This window comes from Stenella coeruleoalba (genome assembly GCF_951394435.1).
Source record: "Stenella coeruleoalba genome assembly, chromosome: 16".
In the NCBI taxonomy this organism is placed as follows: domain Eukaryota; kingdom Metazoa; phylum Chordata; class Mammalia; order Artiodactyla; family Delphinidae; genus Stenella; species Stenella coeruleoalba.
The window spans coordinates 74,718,363-74,737,649 of record NC_137162.1 but is presented as its reverse complement, the minus strand read 5'-3'; the positions used below and the strand labels follow the sequence as shown (position 1 = coordinate 74,737,649).

The 19,287-nt window shown below is 42.1% G+C and overlaps 1 protein-coding gene across 4 annotated transcripts in view; it reads left to right on the top strand.

Moving 5' to 3' along the window:
* CHRM3 (cholinergic receptor muscarinic 3) overlaps window positions 1–19,287 on the top strand; it is a 513,898-nt gene that overhangs the window by 415,267 nt on the left and 79,344 nt on the right. For all 4 annotated transcript variants that reach the window (XM_079900504.1, XM_079900503.1, XM_079900502.1 and 1 more), the window contains one exon: window positions 2,972–3,092. The gene's annotated coding sequence lies outside the window, so the exon portion shown is untranslated. The remainder of the gene's footprint in view (window positions 1–2,971; window positions 3,093–19,287) is intronic.

Here is a 19,287-nt window from a genome sequence, read left to right as displayed (position 1 = left end):
GTGTCCCTTCTGTATTAGGGGCCTACCCTTATGACCTTATCTAACTTTAATTACCTCTTTAAATGTACTGTCTCCAAATATGGTCACTTTGGGGGTTAGGGCTTCAATGTAAGAATGGGGGCGGGGGGGCAGCGTGGATACACATTTCAGCTTACAGCACACATCATAGTAATGTAACTCTCGCCCTTCCTGTGCTCCTCCCACCCCCTGGCAACCCCTTGGTTTCCAGTTATTAAATCAAATGTATGTGTCCCTCTTGTCCTAGAGTCCTGCCTCACATGTAGTCGGTTGACTGAGAGCCACAGTCCTGCGTCATGCATATGGCCAGACTCCCAATGGCCAGGGTCCTCTGTGCTCCTGAGAGCACCTCATGTTATAGGGATGTCAGTCATCCTCTCTGCCACCCACCACTTAGCACACCTTCCTGACCGGAGCCCGTGGCCAAGCTGAGCAGCAGTGCCCCTCTGGGAGATCTGCCTCCCTGCCCTCTAACCAGTGTCACCTGGAATAACGGAGGCTGGTGGGCACGGGTCCCACGGTTGCAGGTGTGCATCTTAGAACCCCTCTGAGAGGCACGTGGTCAGTTACTTCATCATACGCATAGGAAGGGTTTGGGTCAACACTTTCCACAGTTACATTTCTAATATTTCTAGAGATCAGCTATCATCTTGGGACCTGTGGTTCCTTCGGAGGGAGAAGAGTAGCAAACAGATAGATCTACAGTCCCTTCCTAGCTCAGCCTGCATTTGACCTCAATTTTCTACTGTTTTCTGGCCATGTTGAGAAAGATAGTTAAAGGCATCGAGCTGCATATATACGCATTTAAAGGATCAGGGAAAGTTAATTGGAAAGTTAAATGCACGTACAAAAGCCTGTAGAAAAGATAAGTGTGAAGATTAAAGTCATTAAGATGACTGTGGCAAGGATTTCTATGTGGAAATGTTCATTGAAGAAACGTGTGTGGAAAAAATCTCACTGAAGCCCTGTTACCGTGAGCTCTGACATATGTCAGGCTGCTAAATCAGAATACCATCATCCTGTTAATGTGCTGTTTACAGTAAAGCTTGAAGTGCAGAGCAGGCTAGAGGTGTCTAAGAGCTGTTTTGCCCTGCCAGTCATCCTCTGGTTCTCATAAATGAAGAGGCTGTGTGACTGATCTGGGGTCCCCTACTCCCTTCTGACCCTGGTCCACACCCTTTTCACAGTTCATTTCTAGACACAGTCTCAGGGGCTTCCCCAGAGACAGCTACCTGCCCCTGTGCTCATGGGGCATCCAGGACACGGGTGAGGCTGCACCCCATGTTCATCAGGTGGGCAAGACCTCCAGGGTGTTCAGATAATCCATTTTTGAATCCCCAAGCCCAGAAGAACCAGTAGTTCTACAGCACAGTAAATAGGAAGATACCTCACAGATCTTCAAGAGAGACAGCAAAACAAGGGGCCAAAAGTTGTGCTTTTTCTGCTTTACATTTCAGGGGCAATTTTGTATTTCTTTAAACAATCTCACACTAAAGCTATAGCCAGGCTTCCCTGGTGGCGCAGTGGTTGAGAGTCCACCTGCCGATGCAGGGGACACGGGTTCGTGCCCCGGTCCGGGAAGATCCCACATGCCGCGGAGCGGCTGGGCCCGTGAGCCATGGCCGCTGAGCCTGCGCGACCGGAGCCTGTGCTCCGCAACGGGAGAGGCCACAACAGTGAGAGGCCCGTGTACCGCCAGAAAAAAAAAAAAAAAGCTATAGCCATTTTAAAATGGCCACAGCTAGATGTGTATATTGTCCATTAGGGACTCACACAACAGAGGCATTGAATGAGATTTCTTCTCTTCTCTCCTTACATTCTCTTGCATCGTTAAACTGAAGGCAAACTAGAAACGTCGTGACCCATGGTGATTTTTGTGGACTTATTTCTGTCTTCTGATGTGCCTGCAGACCATCCAAGGAGGTGAACAGCAGAAAGAGCTGCATGTTCTGACGTAATAGGTTAGGTGGTGCTCCCAAATCAGAGGAAAGCATCTGTAGTTCAGCTGTTGTTAAAATTCAAGCCGCCTTATTTACTTTATGGTGTGTCCATCGTGTAGGATAAAGTCGGCCAACTCTTTCAGTGATACTGTGGTTAGGGTCTGTAATCAGTCACATACACACTGATCTCTGCTTGATCTAATGGGCAACAGCAAGTCCCATCCTCTACGCCAGTTAATCTACTTTAGTATGTGGAGCGATCTGATCTGTCTCCAAGGAAACAGGGCAGTGAAGGCCCTCTGATGCCTTTACTTGGAGTCCTTGCTGGTCTTGAAGCGACTCTCCACTCACATCAGTTATCAAGATATTCCCAGATTCTGGTGCACGTTCTGATGACACTCACTTCCATTCTGCACTACCTGGTGCTGGGCGGGAAATAGAAACCAAGAGCCAGGAGCCAAGGGAGTGTCAGTGATGAAGGGCAGAGGGGTGCGGATGGGCCCCAGGCCTTATGCGTGCTGTCTCCCAGACATGTTGAGGGCACGTGTCGATGTGCCCTCGACATGCACACCAGGACTCACTTCCTTGTGGAATGCAAAAGGGGCAGATTTGAAGCTGCTTTATTGAAGGCTAAGAACAGAATCTTTAAATTCCAAAATCAGAATACAGTTTTCTAAAACTGCACTTTGAACATTCGCAAAGTAATAGAGGAGAAACATTAATGGAAGTATTTCTGGATAGAAATCTAATCCACTACATTATAATGCCGTTCAAAAATTATGACACCGTCACCAACACAATTAAGTATTAATAATTGCTCTTCGTCCCAGCAAAGATTCTAAAGCAGAAACTAACACACCACTGTAAAGCAATTCTACTCCAATAAAGAAGTTAAAAAAATGATAATAATAATAATTGCTCTTTTATAACCAACTAACAATACACATGACTTAATTCTGATGCTGGGATTCCCGAACAGTGTCTTATAACTTGTATTTGTGTTTGTAAAACAGGATAGAAAACTAACACAAGGCTAACTAAGAGGAGTACCGGGAACTGCAGGAGAAAAGCTTTTGGCTACTTTCCAGGGACTGTGCATTTGTTTAACCAGAACCTGTTTCAACACATGTAAAGGTGGGTGTACAGTGATGATAATTTACCCAGCATGAAATGTGAGTATATTGAAGAATCGTTATTCTCCAGAAACGCAGTGAGTACTTCTTCAAATAACTTTTGCAACTAGAAAAATTGCCAGCACAGAAGAAAAAGTTTAGACTGAGACCCAGATCTTGCTTTTCAATATCAATCCAGGAAGGTAACTGTATAGTTATACTTAAGTTAATTATTATATAACCTTAGTAAACGAAGATTCCTATTATCTATCCCCACGTTTACCCAAACGTGCGAGGCAAAAAAATATGTATAAATAATCAATAGGAGTGAAACTTGTGTTCTGAACGCTAACACCATTGCTGAAAAATGAGACGTGGAAATGTTTTTCATTCAGTTGTGTCTTTGAGGAGCCTAGGAAATTTGCACTGTTTGCATCATTACCTGAGTAACATAGGTACCCAGAGTAGCAATGAACAGTAAAAAAAAAAAAAATCAATGAAAAAGAAAAAAAGGACATGCATGGAGAACCAAACCCAACAGCTGTAGTTTCCCCACAGTTATAAAGTGGCAAAGAAATAGACTAGAACTCTGGTCTCAAAAAAATAATAATTAAAATAACAATAATAATAAGGAGGAGGGTGAGAAGTTAATATCAGAAAGATTGGTTTAGTCAGGTACTCAGAAGTTTGAGAGTGAAATGTTACAAACCAATGGTGGAAAGTTTATCACAGATTTATGTCAAAGTGGGATCATTGTCATTGTACATAATCTAATTTCAAAGCACTGTGTCCTACATTATGTTTAATAATTTTTAAGAAAACTTGATGAAGGAGGCAGATAAGGTGATACCCCTCCAGAAACTGAGGCTTAGAATCAGTGACATAATGACATTCAAGCTAGGAATGTAAAAACCAACAGCCTTATGGAATAATAGAGCCAGAAAAGGCCTCCAGGTACCACGTGGTCATGCCTGATCCCTTTAAGCAGGATGATAGCTAATGCTCCCAAGAAAGTTGACAAGCAGATGGTGACAAATTCCCCTAGCCTCGTTCCAGGAAGGCCACTTACGTGATGCCCAAGGCAGAGCCTAGCTTTCGCTCACTTCTGTGCATTCTGTGTTTCCAGCAAGTGGACCATTATGCCTTTGTCCCTGCTCCCTTCCCTCTCAGCCTCAAGTCAGTATCGTCAAGAGAATATCATTGATTGCTCAGAACATTCCCCATGAAATAACTTACTAATGAGTCCGGGTCATCTTTAAGAAACCGTTCAAAAAATAGGTATCACTTTATGATGCTGATAAAATGAATTATTTTTCTCATAAGTAAGCAGTTTATGGGAGGTGTTTCAAATAGGAAAGACAGAAAAAGCAGACAACTCCAGAACACATTTTTTAAGTAAAATGACAAACTAGGGAAAAAATAGTTTTCCAAAAGGAATTAAAGAGAAAACTGCCAAGCAGAGAGAATGTCAAATGATACTAAACGAGGGCAAATGCGGTGAAGAAAACTATAACTGTGCAGCTGTGGGCGGAACCAGATTAGACGCTGACCTTCCACAGACACCTAAAGAACACAGCTCCCGAATAATAAATGTTGAGAGTAGCTGGAGGGGCCCCCGTGCGCCTGGGCCGCTGCCTCCTCGGCACGTGCGTGGCTGTCTGCTACCCGGACACGGAAGGCCAGACCAGGGTTGGTGCCTTCAGCCCACGCTGGCGATGCCTCATTTCACTGCAGTTTCTCATGGCATATTTATTAACTATCTTTAATCTTTATAGTCTAAAACATCTGGTTTTTTTAGGGGTTTTTTACATCTTTATTGGAGTACAATTGCTTTACAATCGTGTGTTAGTTTCTGCTTTATAACAAAGTGAATCAGTTATACACATACATATGTTCCCATATCTCTTCCCTCTTGCGTCTCCCTCCCTCCCACCCTCCCTATCGCACCCCTCCAGGCGGTCACAAAGCACCGAGCTGATCTCCCTGTGCCATGCGGCTGCTTCCCACTAGCTGTCTACCTTACGTTTGGCAGTGTTTTTTTAAAATATATTTTACTGAAGTATAGTTGATTTACCATGTTGTATTAATTTCTTCTGTACAGCAAAGTGGTTCAGTTATACATGTATATATTCCTCTTCATATTCTTTTCCATTATAGTGTATTACAAGATCTTGAATATAGTTCCCTGTGCTATACAGTAGGGCCTTGTTGTTTATCCATTTCATATATCCTAGTTTGCATCTGCTAATCCCAAACTTCCAGTCCATCCCTCCCCCACCCCTCTCCCCCTTGGCAACCTCGAGTCCGTAAAACGTTTGTGTTATATCCTGAGTCTAGGATTGGAAAACCTTATAATTTCATTACCAGTAACACCATGTTGAGGACGATATGTGCTAGAAATAGTCAGCAAACATATTTATCATGTTCCATTTAGGACCCGAGAATACACAAGGTGGACTCAGTCCCTTCAGCCAGGGCGTTTCCAACATGGAAGTGTAGACTAAATTTTCTTCCCTGGCTTAACACGTAAAACCATCAAATCCCAGCATTCAATTCTAGTGCAGTGCCAGTCACATCCGTTTATTGCTGTCACGTAATCACACTTAGGGGAAAAAACTAAAACCTCTACTGTTTGTGTATAAACAGAAGATAATTAATGAATGCATTGTTTCTTTTTTTTCCACCCTGGAAGAAGTAAAGATAGACTAGTCTAATATAACAACATAAGCATATCCGTTAATTAGAATCATGTTTGTGTTCCTTTTTTTTTTAACTGAAGTATAGGTGATTTACAATGTTGTGTTAGTTTCAGGTGTACAGCAAAGTGATTCAAATATATATATATATATATAATTCTTTTTTCATATTCTTTTCCATTATGGTTATTACAGGATATTGAATATAGTTCCCTGTGCTATACAGTAGGACCTTGTTTTTTATCTTATCTATTTTATACAGAGTAGTTTGTATCTGTTAGTCCCAAACTCCTAATTTATCCCTCCCCAACTCCTTTCCCTTTTGGTAACCATAAGTTTGTTTTCTATGTCTGTGAGTCTGTTTCTGCTTCTGTATCCTTTAGGATGGCAAGTATCTTAATAAGAAAATATTGACTACAGGCGAGCCTTGCAAAAGAAAGGTAGTGATTGAGAACACACTCAGGGCAGAGGGAAAGAAATTAACACCTTGTTAAAATACCCATTGGTTATAGAAAGTTAAAGTAACTTAGAACAAACTAACACATTTGGGTATTGACAATAGATCTAAACAAAATCCTAGCCAATGAGTTCTAGCATTTTTGTCTCACAGATTCTTCCTTCTTAACATGTTTCAGATCCAATACCTTTGTTATTTCTTAGAGCTATGCCAGCCAGCCCTAATTCCTCCAGATAAAACCAGCCACAACAGCATTCTCTTTTAGCCCATCTTCATCAGCAACAAGCATCTTTTGCAGTTGTATGAGCATGAGGTGCCTAGAGGAGATCACTTATACATGTATTTGACAGATGTTTACTGAGTGCCCCTGGGTGCCAGTGCAAGTACTGTTTGCTGGGCATTGGATCACAGTTGTGGGTTAGGCCTGCCCTCAAGGGACGTACAGTCCAATGCATAGCTCTTCAGTTCTAAGAAACTCACTTTCTCATTGTCATGATTTCTTTGCAGAAACATGGAAATCATGATGTTTAATGTTTTATATCAATTGCATAGCATTTTCCTCATTTATTCTGGCCAGTGCTGTATGTTCTAGCCTAGACACTGTCCCACCCGCATTTTACCCCCCCGCCCCGCGTCACTCATTTCTCAACGTTTATGATTATTCTGTGCACAATACTAATAGGCCAAGTGCCCTCCCTGAGTACTGCTTCCAAACTCTTGCTACCTTGAAAGTGCCACTCAACAGTTCCCTCTTCTGCAGAGCTCCCGTCTGACGTTAAATGCTTTCCACGGTAAACTTAAGCGCTTGTGCACCCTTCTCATCCTATATCTGTGTTTCTCTGTGACTTTAAGCCTTTTAAAATTGCACACACTCTGAAGAGATACTTGCACACCCACGTTCATGGCAGCCTTGGTCACAGGACTCAAACGGAAGAAGCACCCTAAGTGTCCATGGACAGATGAATGGAAAAACAAAATGTGGTGTATCCACACAGTGGATATTACTCAGCCTCAAAAAGGAAGGGAATTCTGTTGCATGCTGCATTGTGGGTGAACTTTGAGGACATTATGCTGTGTGAAATAAGTCAGTCACCAAAGGGCAAATCCTTTATGATTCCACTAACATAAGGGACCTAGAGGAGTCAAACTCATAGAGGAAGTAAAATGGTAGTTGGTTGTCAGGTGCCAGGGAGAGTGGGAACAGAGAGTTATTGTTTCATGGGTACAGAGTTTAGTTTTGCAAGATGGAAAGAGTTCTTGAGATGGATGATGGTTGCCCGACAGTGGGAAGGTACTTAATACCACCGAACTATATGTACACTTAAAAATTGCTGAGGATGGATTTTATCATAATTTTAAAATGTGTTTTTAAAAATCACTCGTGCTCATTCCCCCACCCCACTCCTTTGTGAATGGGACCCTTTTGCTATCTTATAATGCTGATGTCATTTGTAATGTTCTCTAGACACTGAAAACATAAGATAAATATGCTTGATAGACATAATAAATATGATTGCAAAATGACACCACCTGAGACAGAGAGAAACTTCTTCAGCATCAAAGCATGTCAGTCCTTCCTCTGGTTTCAGTGTCATGCAACAGTCATAGTCTGATTAAACCAAGGTCAATGGAGCAGATATTTAGGGAGAGGACTGTGGCAAAGAACCAAACAAGAAAAAAAAAAATTACGTTAATCCACAGCATTGGAAAAATGAAAAGAATCAGGTAAAGTAATCAGTCGAAAAGCTTTGAGATAAGTACAGAAGCAGGACACTTTATTAAATAGATTTTTGAAACAGGGCGGAAGCAAGTACCGTCATCAATAAAAGAAACCTGTGAGACATATAAGGTACACAAGTGAAGGGACTTCCCTGGAGGTCCAGTGGTTAAGACTGTGCCTTCCAGTGCAGGGGGTGCAGGTTCGATTTCTGGTCAGGGAGCTAAGATCCCACATGCCTCACGGCCAAAAACCAAAACATAAAACAGAAGCACTATTGTAGCAAATTCAATGAAGACTTTAAAAACAGTCTACATCAAAAAAAAAAAAAAAAAAGATGAGTGAAATCAGATGAGAGAAAGTGCATCAATATATTGAGGGGAAAATGCAAGAAAATCGCATTTCCACAATAGAGGAACAGACATGAACCAATGGAAATAATAATAATATATTTCTTCCCGGACCAACACTAAACGCAAGTTGCAGAGCTGGCCTGTGGTGGAACTCGCAAGTTTTATTGGCAATATATGTGAGGAGACAAAAAGCAGCATATGGAGGAATACAAAAATATACTCTCTAGAGACACTGCCTCTTCAGATGTCAAGAAAAACCTGGCTGAAGTGCAGCGAGAGTGGCACACTGCAAAGTTACAGATTCAAGGCCACCCACAGAACCAAACAGCAAGGCTTAGGCAACTTATTACTGAAATAGCCCCTTTCTTCTCTGCGTTCAGTAGAAGACTCTAGGGGACGAAGAGGGAGAAGCTGAATCACTCCAAGGTGCTTAATGACCCCACCATTAATACGGAAATTACAATGGAGAAGGGATTAACTCTGTGCCCAGTGAAGCATCCCTGTTCCCATCACCCCAGGGGGGCTTGGCCTCTCGGGCAGCCTGGCATCCTGTCCGCTCCCCTGTTCCGTGTGACAGTAGGGGTTACATCATTGTGTTGCATCCCTGCTACTTAACTCGATGCCTGATACACTGTAGCTAAATAAAAGGTGTTTTTTAAATTAAAAATGATGACTAAAGAGAAGCGTGAAGACATTGTCATTTGGACCCTGGCTCCACTGCTCATGAGCCCTGTGACCTCCATTAGGATGCTTTATTTCAGGGTCCTCATTGGTAAATTGGAGGTAGAGAGAGATTTTTTTTAAGGATACCTGCTATCTAGTGTAGTGTTTTACTTTCCATATTTAAGAAGCATTTATTTTCAAATCAATTTCAGTATATCAGTCTTTGGTGTTTCTTCTCCTACCAGCCTTCCTTAAAACTCTCCAACCTGCCTTGTCTGCATGCAGGTTGGGGAGGCTGAGAATGCCAGCCAACAGAATGGTTAAAGCAGGATCCGTAGAGCCTGACCTCATGGATTTCAAACCCAGCTCTGCCGCTTACTAGCTGTGTGATCTTGAGCAAATTACTCAACCTCTCTGTGTTCAGTTTGCTCATCTCTAAAAAAAAGATAACAACAATACTTCCCTCACAGGATTGAGGATCAAATAAATTCATGTCTGATAGGCACTCGGGGCATTGCCTGACACATGGACAAGCTGAATAGGACTTCTTGATAATTATCATTCCTTCACCCTGCTCAAATACTGTACCCTTCCTTTTAAAGAATTTGAAAAAGGCTTAATATTTAAAATCTCTGTGTCTCCTTCCAAGAATTCTTTTTAATGGTAAAATGATACCCATGCCCTGGAACTGTGACTTAAGACAGACTGTGAAATGTGCCTTTTAAAATACCATGAATTTTCAAATCAGAAAGAACTCAGTTAATCCCATCCTGCTTATTTATGGGCTCCATGTATTTGGGGAGATTCTGAGTTTCTAGTCCTACATCTGTCACATAAATTAAAATATGTACTTCTTGAGGTGGTTGTAAGGTTTAAAAGAGATAATGTATGTAAAGTGCTGGAAAATACATTACATTCTTTATCCTTCACCCTCAGTCAAAACGTGCTTAATTTAAAGCAGCGTATGTAATATTTAACATGATGTCCACAAGAGTCAGAAATGAAATGTGTCAGTGGACCACGCTTGGATGAGAGTTGCTTCTAAGAAAATGAGGCCATATATGGTGACTCATGTGGGCAATGGGGGACAGGTGACGTCCCTGAGGGGTGGGCACTGCCAGCACGTGATCTCCACAGCACCACTCTGTAGCCTCTCACCACCCTGAAACTACTGTGTTTTCGTTTGGTGTCTCCTCTGTCTCCAGTTCAGAACATCTAGTACCAGCTGACTGGGGAGACAGAAAATTCCCCTATTCATTTCATGAGGAGTTTTTCTCAATCGTCTTTCTTTGTGTTTGGTGGTGTTTTTTTAATGCGGGCTTTGTATTCTAAAAGCACATTTAAGAAAGTCAGAGCTATACAATGTTGCCTTATCTCCTTTTCCATCACCTGTCACCCAGAGAGGTGGGTAAAAGCAGCATAGCTCCCCGACCAGGAGTCAGAATAAGCGGCTTGGTCCCAAAACACTACGTAGTGGCCAGAGACTGTTGGAGGACTTGGTTAATCTCTGCATTTTCTCAACTCTAAATGGAAGATACTGAATCAGATGCTTTCTAAGCCTTCCTTCCATCTGTAATCCTTGCATTCCCCGTGAGCGATTTATTTGAAGGGTGCAGTTCAGACGTGGTTACACCCCAGGTCCTGGATGCACCAGGAAAGGGTGCAGGAGGCTGCTGGTCTCTGAGGTTCACTCCTTCAAGAAAGCCTTTTGGCATCAAGCGCTGTATAAATACCCTCTTGACCGACTTGAGGGAACAGATACACTAGCAGAATACCTGAAGGAACCGTTTTTCTTTGTCTATGAATTTTTTTTTTTTTTTTTTTTTTTTTTTGAGTATGCGGGCGTCTCACTGTTGTGGCCTCTCCCGTTGTGGAGCACAGGCTCCGGACACACAGGCTCAGCGGCCATGGCTCACGGGCCCAGCCGCTCCGCGGCATGTGGGCTCTTCCCAGACCGGGGCACGAACCTGCGTCCCCTGCATCGGCAGGCGGACTCTCAACCACTGCGCCACCAGGGAAGCCTGTATATGAATTTTTAAAATATGTTGCTATTCCTGACTATGGTGGTAAGCGTTCTGGCAATTTTAACAGATTTGAGCAGAAAAATGAGAACTCATCCTCCACAATTTTGTCTCCAATATAGAAGGAGTATCACAGAGATTATAGAACTGTTGAGAGTTCCAAGGAAGGGGATAATTTATCATTACAAAGTTAGCCTAGCAAATATCCATTCTCTGAAAATTAAGTCAGAAGTCCAGAAGCAAAGGTGAGGTCTGGAGGTGCCCTGACCTGGAGCGAAAGCCCACCTGTGGGATGGGGCACGCTCTTTGCCAGCAGCATTCCGGGGACGTAATTTACTAAGTACCATGTGATGAAATCAGCAATACAGATTGAAAGCAATATTTTTATATTTTATCAGGAATAAGCAGTAAGACTTTTTGAGTAGCTAGACTTTTTTCTCGTCTTAGAAGCATCCTTCCCCCAAAGCAAATGGGCGTTAGCATTCTTTATGTGATATGTTTTCTCTGTGTATTTACGGCATTACGTTTTTGCCTCAGCTGTCGTGCTCTTTTTTTTGCTCATGACCTTTATGGAAATGAGGGAAAAAATTCACTCTACCTGCTTGTGGTCTAGGACAGAATGTTCCACTTAACATTTTGTGGTAAAATCTTAGAGAAAACTGCTGCATGTGAATCTGTGTGGTCCCTCCGTTGTAGTACCAGCCTCCTGATTTCTGGAGGAAACTGCTTTTCCACGGGTTAGTTGCCAGCCGATTACCTTTTGTCCTATTCTTGTTCTTCAATTATAATTTTGTCAAACGGAGACAAAAGCTGCCACATCATGTGAAAAGCAAATGATTATTGGTGTCTGTGCTGCCTATGAGGACATCTGGATTTCCGTGGCTCCTTGTTCATCTTTGAATTATTTTTTTCCTTTGCAAAAATCCCTAGCATTTGTCTTCATTCTGGGACATTTAGAAACCCTCCACTGGATCTATTCCTTATTAGAGCATATGCTAAGAGGGCACCCTGGCCTTCTTGAGCAACAGGGACACTGCCACTGGGTCTGTTGTGCAGGGCACAATTGCATAAGCTACAAAGCCTTGTGGCTTAATTCTCCCAGAGAGTTAGTGCGCTCTGCTTTCATATTGACCTGATTTGGGGTCCACCTTCCTTGTGCCATGGGGCTGGGACTGAGCCAGAATTCAATGACTCAGTCCCTCCCCTTGAAAGGGAAGCTTTTTCCTTGGACTGAGCTAATTACCTTGACTCTGTCCTCCTTCGGGATGAGATCTTTCTCAGCAGGCTTTGATTGCTCACACAAAGACACCCAGGCCTGTCCTGTCACTAGGATGAATACGGCCTGTGCTTAAGATGGGGCCCCACAAGCCAGAATTTAATGTCCATGGAAATCGAGAACTAGCCCCTGAGAGGAGAGCTTTCTCAGAATCCTTCAGGCACTGACTTCTCAGAGCCTCTTCTGAGGTCACAGTATCTTATGATCTACATCCCAGAGGAGGTCGAGACAAGACCCGTCAAAGGAGGCCGATGCCCTTAGACTCAGGGTATTATTCACGGAGCGGCCTCTACCCCCAAACTTCTTGTTACCGGCCGAGGAATTCCTACTCACTAACTAGGGAGAATTTTCTTTTAAATCCCGAAGGAGGGGAAGACCTTCTATGTGTGCTGTTCGTAACTGAATTAAAAGACACCCTGGTGGGGTCCAGAGGCTCTGCCTTGTGATTACTTTCGGCATAAAACTGCCTCATTACCGAGTCCTCCTGGTACTTCTGTAGCTCAGTTCCCTTGGAAGGTGTCCAAATTCAAAGCTACCTTTACACTAAATTCCTCTGTGCCCTGAATAGTGAGATTATCGGGTCCACCCACCTGCTCCTGCACTTCCTTCCTGCTCAATTTAAATAAACAGTGAGCTGTTTTTCTTTTTGACTAAGTGCCAGTCTATACAACAGCAACAGGAAGATTGTTTTCTATCTATATGCAAATGGGCTGAATTTTCTCCAGTCCTTGGGAAAAGACCCTTTGAACCAAATGACTTATATTGCTGTTTCGTCATGTATAAAATTAGTGGTTTGGGGGTAAATAACGTGAGTTTCCTTCCAGCTATATAATTCCACATCACAAACACTGAGGAGGACAAGCTTTGCACACACTCAGCAATTAAAGAATAAACACAGTGGTACATGTTTAAATGCCCGGTACATACCCATCTGCCTAGCATGATACTCTAGTTTTTTTCTCAACTGGATATCAGCTTCTTCCTGTTCAACTTGTACCATAAACCTTTAAGCAACAGAAACACCCAGCCACTTAGCAATCCCTAAAGCATCCTAGACCTACCTGCTCCTGGCAGCCAAGTTCATATAGTCCCCTGTAACCTGAATGCCCCTTACCCTTCGACTTCTGGAAATTCCCATTCCATCTTTAAAGACCTGCTCAAACGTCACCTCCTCTGTTAAGTCCTCCCCCTGGACTCTACCTCTCACTCTCGGCATAACAGGAGACTTTCTTTCTGTGTATACACAACTCTTTACTCAGATCTATGGTCTGATGCTTGAAATACCATAGCAAAGCTTACTGTGTACACGGCTGCCTGCACCAAGTAGGCTGAGATCTGGTCAGGTTTCACTTACCTTTCATGCTGTCTAGCACTATGCCTGATAGGGAGCAAGTTCTCAATGACACTCGTTGCGTATAGCTTGAATAAGATCCATTAGGGAAGGGTTCTTAAAATAATCTATTTAGGCTAAAGTTTAACATGTACACACGATTGTGTATTTAAAGTCAATGCTATAGGAAAAGCAAATGAAGATAGGGGCAAGCTTTGGTTCCTGGCAAATTTAGTTTGCTTTCGTTACTTGGAGACGTTAGAGGCCATATCTGGTGAAGATTCAGGTGGTAGGGCTGGGGATCAAGGGAGAATTACCCTTTCACCTTAAATTGCCATTTTGATTTAACGTGTTTTGTCTAGCAATGATAAAATATAAATCACATGGAGCTCTCGTGGGCCAACATGAAACTCGGCAGATCTTCAGTCTTCCTGGCTTCTCCATGCCAGCTCATTCCTATGCCTTTTGTTTGAAAATGAACAGAGATAGCTCTGCCTTTCTTCCCTTTTTTTTTTTCCTATTCCTTCCTTCAATGAAGACATTAAAGCATGAATCTTTTCTACATTTCTGTGGCCATTCAGCAAGCGACTGTCCAGCTCCCACTGTGTTCTCTGCACCACACAAAACACAGGGAGAGAAATCAGAAGATGGTTTTTGGGTAGTGCTGTCCAAGAGAGTATTCTTTTTACTCAGGAAAAAATATTTATGTAACAACATTTCTTGACTTTCTTCTATGTGTGAAGGCACCATATGAGACAGAGATGAATAAAGACTGGTTCTCAAAGTCCTTAGAGTTTCAAACAGTGGTTTTCACATTTCGAGTCATGAAATCAACTTAGTAGATTCGGAAGAGCATTTTTATTTATTTAGGATAGCATAGAACAGAACGCATCAGAACACCTCCCACAAAGTGAGGATATTGTCACACGAAATTCATTCTCAGTAGAATGCATATGTGTGTGCATTGAATCACAAGGTAGAATGTTTTTATTTCTGTAAAATGCAGTCAAAAAAGTTAGAAGCCCACTGATTCAGAAGAATCAATGAACATGTATACAAGTCATTGCAATTCAGGTTTTAAGAAACTGAAGATGAGAAGAAAAGTGGGCGTGAGAGGATTCCATGTCAAATTTATAAGCTTCAAGGATCTCAACTGCCAAAACTGTGTCACGTTTGTGCCACTTTATAACTTCCTTCCTAGGACCAGTCAATTCTGTATTAAAGTGTTATCTCTAAGCATCCCATCATGCTTAGAGTATTGGAATTAGATGAACTAATTCTTTGAATGTCCTGCTTCAATTGTTAGTATTCATAACAAGTAGAAGGAGACTGATGGGAAGACCTCATATCTGTCTTCTGACTACTGTTTATCATCTTTATTATATCAATAATACATATTCACCATATTACATTGCAGTATTTAGATAAATGACCTATAACCTCATCTCCCAGAGATAATCACTTTTAGTATTTTCCTCGAGGTCATTTTCTGTAAATATCCTATACTATACATTTATGTAAGATCACTTTCTTGGATGTCTAAATGTTTTTGAGGAAAGCTCGTGTATTCAGTCTTCTTAAAGAAATAACCAACCATATCCCTAACACATCTTTTGCATCAACTGAAGGAAAACTTTAAAGATTTTCAAGATAATCTTTAGAGTTTTATTTTCAAATTAAATGTAACAAATATGAGTGAACCTCCTATGTGCCAGTCGCTAGGAACACAGGTAGGTAAGCGTGTTCCTTCCCTTTAAAGGGTTTGTAATCTAGTAGGGGATAAGAAAAAGGTAAATCACCAGAAAACAAAACAATGCGATAAGGCTCATTTGAAAAGTAAGTATTACGTGCAGAGGAGAAGATGAAGCAGGTTTTCTGGGGGGCATCACAGGGAGCTTTCCAGAGGAGGTGACCTCGGTAGAAAGAGTGGTGCTGCTGAGCCAGCAGGGAACCTACCCGATAAAAAGCCAATTCAAGAACCATTTCCAGGCATGATTCAAACACAGAACCAACTAAGAGGTAGCAAAACCTGGAACGGGTAGTGCATAAGGGGATTCATCTGACCACAAACCTGGGGACCTTCTCTTTCTAGTGGCACAGGGATCAATCATGACTGGAGAGAAAGAAATGCAATTCTAGTTCACTCGCCGTGCATTAGAGTCATAATAAAGGAAATGTTCGTTATTGGCTTTCAACTTTTAGAGTCAACCTGAAAACAAAATAAAGAAAATGACGATAATGTAACGGATGTAGATGTCAGTTTTGGCAACAGAAATACTAAAGATGTGGTCAGCAGAAGATGGAAAAGGGACAGAAAGAGGAAAGTTGGGCATAGCAAAAATACCTCATCTTGCAAAGCCAGGAAAACAGATCAGAGTTGATGTTATAAGAATGCAGGGGTTAACTATTTAAACTGTAAAGGCCACGCCATTATTGCTTTGAGTAAAAAATAAATAAAAGCATTTACAACAGGTATCATTGAGGGGGAAAGCCTACCATAAATATAATACCTTTAGTCGGAGCTATTTCAAAGATTCTCTAACTGTAGTACTTATTCTCTAAGCTTTTATTCCTGGAACACTGAACTCATAGCATGATTTTATTTAGGAAACAGTAGTCTAATAGGAAATATATTACCGTAAGTAAAAAGGTAATTCTTACCATTGATGTTATAAATTTGTTTTTTTGTTTTGTTTTTTTGTTTTGTTTGCGGTACGCGGACCTCTCACTGCTGTGTCCTCTCCCGTTGTGGAGCACAGGCTCCAGACGCGCAGGCTCAGTGGCCATGGCTCATGGGCCCAGCCGCTCTGCGGCACGTGGGATCCTCCCGGACCGGGGCACGAACCTGTGTCCCCTGCATCGGCAGGCGGACTCTCAACCACTGCGCCACCAGGGAAGCCCATAAATTTGTTTTTTTAATGTAGCCACATCTTTTTGACTAATGTGTTTTGATTGTTCTTCTAGCTGAAAGAACAAATAAAAGTTGCAAAGTCAAAAAAAAAAAAAAAGAATCCTTTCCAATTCTAGGGACAAAGGTTGAAACTAGGTAAGAAGAGCCAGCTAGGATGAGGGGAATAAATCAGTCTCCTTTATCTCGCATTTGAATTCATGGAGCTCTGCGTATGTCCCCAGAAATCCATTTGTTTTCCCTGTGAAAATTGTATCAAAATACCCAGGAAATAATACCATGCATAGCCCATAAAGTCAGTGCAAAAGGACAGGTGCATATGTATACAGTAATATATTCAGTGCAGAAAGAATGTACTCAGGCAGGGTTACTTAGAGGTCGGCTTCTTTTGAGTTGATGGAGGTACATTTGTAGAGGAGAAGGAATTCAGTGCCATGTGTACACAGGCATGGATGGCATTTCGTGGATAGAACTGGCCACAGATTCCAGCCAAACACCTGGTATCACCTCTTGTTTTCACCAAGGGGAATATTAGCTTCTTCCTGATGAAGCTAAGGTGACCAGTTCCCCAACCAACAAATCCACAAGTAAGAAATAAGAAGACTTAACGAAACATCAGGAAATGCAAGTTATTTTAGCCCTGTCTCTCTCAGCTATTTCAGAACCAAAATCTTATCCTCAGACCAAGAAAGGGTGCAGCTTTAGAGGAAGTATGCTTTCTGTTGCCTAGCCAAGCATTCTGTTGGCTAGCCAAGCATCTGAGCCTGGCACAGTGTTTGCTGAATGAAGCCATATCAAATCTTTCTCTCTCTATTTTTTTTTAAACACGCAGAATATAAATATATTCCAATTGATAAAAATATAAGAAACCCTGTGATTATGTGATTCCTATTCCATTATTTTTCTTGCCTGGGGAGCTGAGATAAGAACCAGTCTGTCCTTAACACCCTCCTCTGCTGCAAGTGTGGGATCCAGATTTATTCCCACTATCCCCGGACAGAGCCCTCAGAGCTCCTTTTCACCTGAGAGCAGACCCTCTTAGGATTCCAGGAAGGAGCTCTGTGGATGTGTATGGAAATCAGTAACAAAAAGAAAGTTTCTTAAAGTGTAAGATGGATAGAGGGGTAGGGAATCTTTTTGAGCACATAGCATCATTTCCTGCTGTCAGATATGCGTAATAAATAGGGTTGTAGGAGAAGATACGGAACGCTTTTGCCTGGTGCTTCGTGGATCACCCAGTGAAATGCTAGCTAAACCATGGATTGAGAATCTGTCATGCCTCAGGGTGTGTGAAGCACCGGGGATGCCTCTTGCTTTTCTTTCATTTCCATGCTTACCCTTTGAAGAGTCTGTTTACAGCCAATAAATGATACCTTTGACACATCCTTAATGATAGCTCAGGAGAGCCAGAAAAATATCCGGGGGTCTAGATTAGGATGAAGTTGTCGATGTCATCCAACCCAGCCTCTTGTCTCCAGGTGGTCCTGTCCCTGACATTGCCAATTATAGTTTAGAGATGGGAGGGACCCTGGAGAGGGAATCAGGTACAAGTCCTCACTCTTCCCCTCTCTTAGCCCTGCTCTCCTTAGAAAGTGGCAAACCCTGACAGACATTTGCAACCAATTAATTCCACAGGTTTAATGGCTCCATTATGTTATATGTTTTAGGTTATACTCCACAGAACACTACTGTGAAACAGAGCAGTAGAAACTGTATGACTGTAGTGAATTTGAATTCCTGCAAAATATTTTTGCACTTAAGCACTTAACTACACAATTACATAACGATTACTAGACACTTCTCCTTTGCAGTTTCATCGGTTTGCTGATTTTACTTGTTTATCTCAAGTCCCCAGTCTCCTAAAGACGGAGTTGGGGTCTCCTTTTGATAATCTCTTATCTGTATCCACTCAATGCAGCCTTCTCTCTCTCTCTCTCTCCTCTGGAGTTTCAAGTGTCGTGGAGAAGATACATTGCGTGCAGAGATAACAATACTAAAAGGTAGAAATGATAAAATGGCAACATTCTGTGGAATTTTAAAGAACAGAGAGAATACTTCAGACTACAGGACTCAAAGAAGGATCGTTAAGCAAGTGGCATTTGGATTGAGTCCTAAAGACCAGGACATGTAAAATGACATGTAAAAATGGGACAGAGTGTGCTAAGAGGTGGATAAACAATGAGGTAGGAAATTTCAAGGAGTATTAGGTACACGAGAAGCTGTTTCTTTTGACTACAAAATGGGGTCTATTAATGGAAGGGTAGCTTAAAGTCAGACAACAGTAGGCAACAGAGCTTCAACTTGATTCTAGATTGTGGGAACCAGGGAAGGTGTTTAGGCAGAAGGAATAGATTTGATCAGAAACAGATGTTTGTGGTTGAAGATTCCAAGCTACACAAATACCATCTGTTTTCATGCAGTGTGGGATAACACTGCAACATATAGGGATCGTGTTGGCTGTCACTGGAACAGAACACATGGTAGACACATTCCTTTTTTCACTGCTCCTCTTAAAATTTGTAAACTCTTTAAAATTGCCATGCCCGTTTTGTACGAAACTGATCTCATTTGTCCCTTACCATGAGCCTATGAAGTTTTATCCCATTGTATAGGTGAAGAGAAGCACACTCAAGGAGGTTGGGTGATTTGTCATCTGGGCACATAGCTAGTTAGTAACTAAGTGAACACTGGAATCTTCTTCCTCCAGATCCAGGGAACTTCTCATTGTGTGACGGGCTGCCCCCTACCTAGTTCTCATGTACTGTTAACCACAAGCCCTGTAAAATACTATGGGTC